We start from the raw sequence: 6,236 nt of genomic DNA on the forward strand, positions 1-6,236 counted from the left end.
ACTGGGGAAGGGAAGAGAGAGAGAAAGAGAAAATCCCAAGAAGGCTCTGCACTGTCAGTGTGGAGCCCAATGTGAGGTTCGAACACAAGAATTGTGAGATCATGACCTGAGCCAAAACCAAAAGTTAGACATTCAGGTGAGTTAGCCAGCCACCCAGGTGCCCTTAAAGGCCTCTTAGTTTTTTTTTAAGTTTATTTATTTTGAGAGAGAGAGCAGGGAGAGGGCACAGAGAGAGAGAGAAAGAGAGAGAGAGAATCCTATGCAGGCTCTTTTCTGTGAGTGCAGAGCCCAAGGTGGGGTTTGAACTCACAAACTGTGAGATCATGGTCTGAGGGGAGATCAAGAGTCAGGTGTTTATCTGGTGCCCCAAAGGCCTTTTAGTTTTAAAATGTTTCTGGGAGCACCTGGGTGGCTCAGTTGGTTCAAGCCCTGCGTCTGGCTCTGTGCTGACAGCTCAGAGCCTGGAGCCTGCTTCAGATCCTCTTTCTCTCTCTGTCCCGCCCCAGCTTGTGCTCTCTCTGTATCTCTCTCAAAAATAAATGAACATAAATAAATAAATAAAAGGTTTCTGGACTTAACTTAACTTTTCCCTGACTCTATTTGCAAACTATTCAGTATTTCCTGGTTTCTCAGCCACTTGAGCTCTTTGTATGATTTGGCTTCTAAGTGATTCACACCTATGTTGCCACCTATTTGGTCAAAGGGAGTTTTAATATTTATTTTAACATTTCTGGCATTCAGGAATAAATATCTGTTCTGTTTCATCAATAAGTTTTTCAACTGAGATAATTAAAATATAAAAAATATAATTTTAGGGGTGTCTAGGTGGCTCAGTTGGTAAAGCATCTGACTCTTGATTTCGGCTCAGGTCATGATCTCACACTTGATGAGATTGAGCCCCATTTTGGGCTCTGCACTGACAGTGTGGAGCCTGCCTGGGATTCTCTCTCTCTCTCTCTCTCTCTCTCTCTCTCTCTCTCTCTCTCCCTTGCAATCTCTCTCTCAAAATAAAAAAATACTTAAAAAATTAAAATAAATAATTTTAGACACAAGTATTTACTTTTATTATTTTAACCCATTTTTGCCCCAGTGAATCATGTAGTCTTTGTCCCGGTTCAGTAATTAAGTCAGCTTTACTTCTATTATCTCTCTGGTATTTTATTTTATTTATTTTTTCAAATGTATTTTATTTATTTTTGAGAGACAGAGAGAGACAGTGCGATCAGGGGAGGGTCAGAGGGAGAGGGAGACACAGAATCTGAAGCAGGCTTCAGCCTCCGAGGTAGCCGTCAGCAAAGAGCCTGATGCGGGGCTCGAACCCATGAACCGTGAGGCGGTTAAGCCAAAGCCGGATGCTTAACCGACTGAGCCACCCAGGTGCCCCTCTCTAGTATTTCAGTAAGGAAGATTCAGGACTTAACACCTGAATTGCAGCAGGTCCCTTTATGGCAATGGATGTGGCCAGGTGTGTCTGAAGTTCTCGAATATTGATTGGCCAGACTGTTACCTCACCTTTTTTGCCATGGGGAGTGAGTTGTGGGAGGAGGTACTCTGAAGGGAACAATTATTGAGAAGATGAATTGTTATCTTGAAGAAGACTCTACCCCTAACCATATTGTTGCCAAACTTGGATGGGCTGGCCAAGCAATAGAAATTGACAAGAGGCAAGTAGGAATTCCAGGCAAGGCTTTTTTTGGGGCTCATGCTGGAGCATGAGGGTGACTGCCCAAAGGCAAGAGTCCTCAGGTTGGCTACCTGAGGGGAGGTCAGGCAAAGTTTTAAAGAGGCTTGGGGTGGGGGAAGGGTGATGTTTAACCAAGTAGAGGTGAGGATTTATCAGAGCCTGCACATGAAGAGATCAAGCTTTATCATACATTGCATGTCTAATTAGCATGTTAACTCTCCATCCCTGGATGTGATTTTTAGTATTATAATCAGCATTGTGACTCAGACTGGCTGGGTCTGGTTCTCACAGGAGCACACTGTTTGTGAGCTGGCCCATGGGGCTTGTTTGGAGCTAGTGGGTTTTGGCTTTCTGATAGCAAGCAGCACCCGGAAACTGGGCTAGAAAGCTGGGTTATTGGAATTTATTTTCTCTGCAAGTTCCTGGGTGAGGAGACGTGTGTCTGTCTCAGTTTTGTTTGCCTCAAGACTGGGATTTGCGTAGCTATCATATTTTGTGGTATTTGAAAGTAATGGTCTTGGAAGTCTTGGGAAGCAGTGCAGAGGTTCAAGAACAGTGTTTCTTAGAAGAAGCAGTGTATCTTGGGAATCAGTAATGGTGCCCTTGCCAAGGGCTGGTCTCGAGTAGTGCAGTGCATTTCTGTGAAGGTCATTACCCTCTCTTGATTCTTCTGCTTCCACTTAACAGTGGAAATCTATTTGCCCATATTTCCTTTTGAGTACTTGGATGTGAGGTATAATGAAATTCATAGTGGCTGCAAAAGGACTTGATGTTCTCTTTTTGACTTGCTCTGTTTTAACTCCGTTCAATGAATGGCTGACAAATTATTTTCAAAATGAGTACACCATTTGACAGACTTGACAACTTTGCCAAGTCTGTACAAATTTTCTTGGGGACATGCCAATGATTCTATGTCAAGAGATCACTGGAGAGTTCACTGGAAAGTCATTTCTTGGCTATCTGGGCTGAGAGGTTAGGAGGTTGCCTGTGTAGAGGCATGTGGGTGGCTCAGTTGGTTGAGCGTTGGACTTCAGCTCAGGTCATGATCTCATGTTCATGGGTTCAAGCCCCATATCAGGCTCTGTGCTGACAGCTCAGAGCCTGGAGCCTGCTTTGCATTCTGTGTCTCCCTCTCTCTGCCCCTCCCCTGCTTGTGCTCTGTCTTTCTCTGTCTCTCAAAAAATAAAGTAAAACATTAAAAACATTAGAAAAAAGTTTCCTGTGTAAATGTCAAGGACACTGGTGTTCAGGAGGCCATGTAATCTGGTGATGAGCCTGCAGTATAATACCCTGGTGTGCCTGTATCCATACATGGCACCGACTTTCTTTGCATCCTATTTAGTGACATGGATTTTAAGGAAAAAATTTTGTGCATAATTTATTCCAAATAATAAAACTTCTGGAACCGGTATTGTTTAGCAAAGGGCTCTTGAATTTCTTTTTTTGTTAAATGCTTCTATCATATTTATTGGTTTTCCATAAGGAGGGAAAGCAGAGCAGATACAATTGGTTCTGACTTCTACTTGATGTGCCATCTATGAAATGAATACATGTTCTATTTGAATTAGGTCAAGAACACCTGTTTAAGTTTCACCTTATTAGATTATGACATGATGCTAGAGAGTTTATTCCTACGGTAGGAAAGTAAATGACCACAGGAAGGCAAACTATACTGGTGACCACAATTAACTGGGATCTAACAGAATGTCTCTGCTATATCACTAACCACAGATTACTATAAGGTTGATTCAATGTTCATCCCTATTTTGGACTAGTCAAACCAGGAAGTTAATGGAGTAAATAATGCATAAGGTTATTTCTATTTTCTTTAGCACCCCCGTGTGTAATTTGGTATAGTCCTACTGCATGTTGGTACTTTCATATTTGCAATTGTGGTAGTACAGACAGGGTTGTTCTAGAGACTTCCTTTTGGCATGCTCAATTGTTGGGATCCTACTCTTCAACATTTTGAAGGCTCTTTCTGTCCCTACAGTTGCGATAAATCCTTTGCAATTATGCGCTCAAGTAAGGAGATACTATCCCAGGAAAACTTCTTTGGTCCCTGTGTCAAGCAATTATCACAACTCAGCAACCTCAACTACCTTCATATACTTCAATTGTCAAAACAATTTCTCTTCTTATATTCAAGTTTCCCAGGATTGATGTTATCTTTGATCCTGTATCTGAAAGCCCCCAAGGTTCTTGAATATTATCCTATGTTCAGAACAGGTTACAGGGCTTAGAGTCTCTCCAGGCAGATCTAATGTTTTAATGGACCTGTGTGTTAAGCACTTTGGGGCAATTTGTCCTTCCCTTTGAGAGACTGGGTCCGATCTCGACTTTAGGGCTAGGTTTCTTAAATTAAAGAGAGATCAGAAGAAATCAAAGGAAATGCTTTGGAAGTTGTCCTTTGTTTTCATGAGCGGGGAGTTTATCCTTAAGATTTACAAAGTCCTTGTCTCAGTGTTCCCTCTCTTGGCTCAGCTCCCAGTGATTTTGAAGCGGCTTGTTGCTCTCTGTGTGGAGGGCTTGCCAAGGTTGTTGCTATGGCTGCAGAGCCTGCAAGCATAGCTGATTCTTGTGTCCTATTGATCTCATCTGAATCTAAGCAATTTGCCAGTGGTTCCTCTTAAGAACTGGGGGATGTTATCCCTAATCTAATGACCCTTTGTCTTAACCCACAGGGGAAGTGTGTGCAGACAGCAGACCCAATCCAAATCCAAAACTTTCCATTAGTCAATTTCCCATGAAATCTATGCTTCCAGTTTGGGGGAAGTAGAGCTATAACCCTTTGGGAGGGACTTAAGATGCAATTTCCTTGCAGTTCAGCATAAAAATAATCATCTGGGTCATTAGGTTCACCTATCCTGTTGGTCAGGATGGTAACTACTTGAAACCCTTCCTTTCCAACCTCCTCAATCCCTTGCTTAATCAGTTTTCCATTGTCAGGGCTGCTCCCCTATTTGCAAATCAGCTCTTCTTGGTTTCCATGCTTTTCCCACCCAAAGAAGCAAAGTATTCATTTCAATGGAGGTGTTTTCCCTCACATATTGTCTTTTCTATCTCTCCTTTTCATTTTTTATTGTGCTAAAATATACATACAGGGATGCCTGAGTGGTTTAGTCTGTTAAGCGTCCAACTTAGGCTCAGGTCATGATCTCGTGGTTTGTGAGTTCAAGCCCCGCATGGGGCTCTGTGCTGACAGCTCAAAGCCTGGAGCCTGCTCAGATTCTGTGTCTCCCCTTCTCTCTGCCTCTCCCATGTTCATGCTCTGTCTCTCTCTATCTCTCAATAATAAATAAATGTTAAAAATGTTTTTAATAAAAATAAAAAATAAAATATACATACATACACTTTCCCTCTTTAACTAGTTTAAGTGTAGTTTCATGACATGAAGCACATTCACATCACCATCACCATCACCCACCTCTAGCACTTTTTTATCTTCTCCAACTGAAACTCCATACCCACTGGACACAAACTTCCCACTCCCCTCTCTCCTAGCCCCTGACAATCACCATTCTATTTTTTCTGGGAATTTTTGAAAAAATATTTATTTATTTATTTATTTTTGTGAGAGAGAGAGAGAGAGAGAGAGAGAGAGAGAGAGACCATGTGAGTGTGGAAGTGAGGGAGGGGCAGAGAGGAAGGGGAGAATCTCAGGCACAATCAGCTCTATTAGTGCAGAGTCCAGTGTGGGGTTTGACCTCACAAACTGTGAGATCATGACCTGAGCTGAAATCAAGAGCCTGATGCTTAACCAACTAAGTGGTCCAAGTGTCCTTTTCTATGAATTTGACTACTCTAAGAATCATATAGTATTTATTTGTCCTTTTGTAACAGGTTTAGTTTACTTAGCATAATGTTTTCAAGGTCACCCATGCTGTAACATGTTAGATGCTGCCAGAGTTTTAAGGTTGAATAATACTTCATTTTATGTATATGCCACATTTTGTTCGTACATTCATCCATCAATGGACACATGGATTGTTTCTGCCTTTCGGCCTGGAGAGTCTCCAAAAGCAGTTTTATTTCAGCAAAACTGCTATGAACATGGGTGTGCAAATATTCTTTCAGATCCCTGCTTTCATTTCTTTCAGTCACACTTCTTTAAAATGGTTTATAGTTTTTTAAACTTTATTGAGGTATAATTTATGTAGAATAATTCAAAGAATTTAAGTCGAGAGCTTTGTGACTTTTGACAAATATATGCACCTATGTAACCACCACTCACGCAGGATATAGAATATTTTCATCAACCCAGAATGTCCCTCCTTGCCTATCAAAGTCATTCCCTCCTCCACTCACAGCTTGGTGCAATGACTGATCTGCCTAATGTCACTATAGATTAGCTTCTGTTTTTTGGAGTTTAGTTTAGGTGGAATCATTCCCTAAGAACTCTTAATGTTCTTGAGATTTATTCATATTATTGCATGTATCAGAGGTATCTTTTTCTTTGCTGCTGAGTACTATTCCATGATAGGAATATGACACAGTTTGTTTATCTATTCAACATTGATGGACATTTTGGTTGTTTCTAGGGCTATTTTTA

This window comes from Suricata suricatta, chromosome 1 (genome assembly GCF_006229205.1).
Source record: "Suricata suricatta isolate VVHF042 chromosome 1, meerkat_22Aug2017_6uvM2_HiC, whole genome shotgun sequence".
NCBI classification, from domain to species: domain Eukaryota; kingdom Metazoa; phylum Chordata; class Mammalia; order Carnivora; family Herpestidae; genus Suricata; species Suricata suricatta.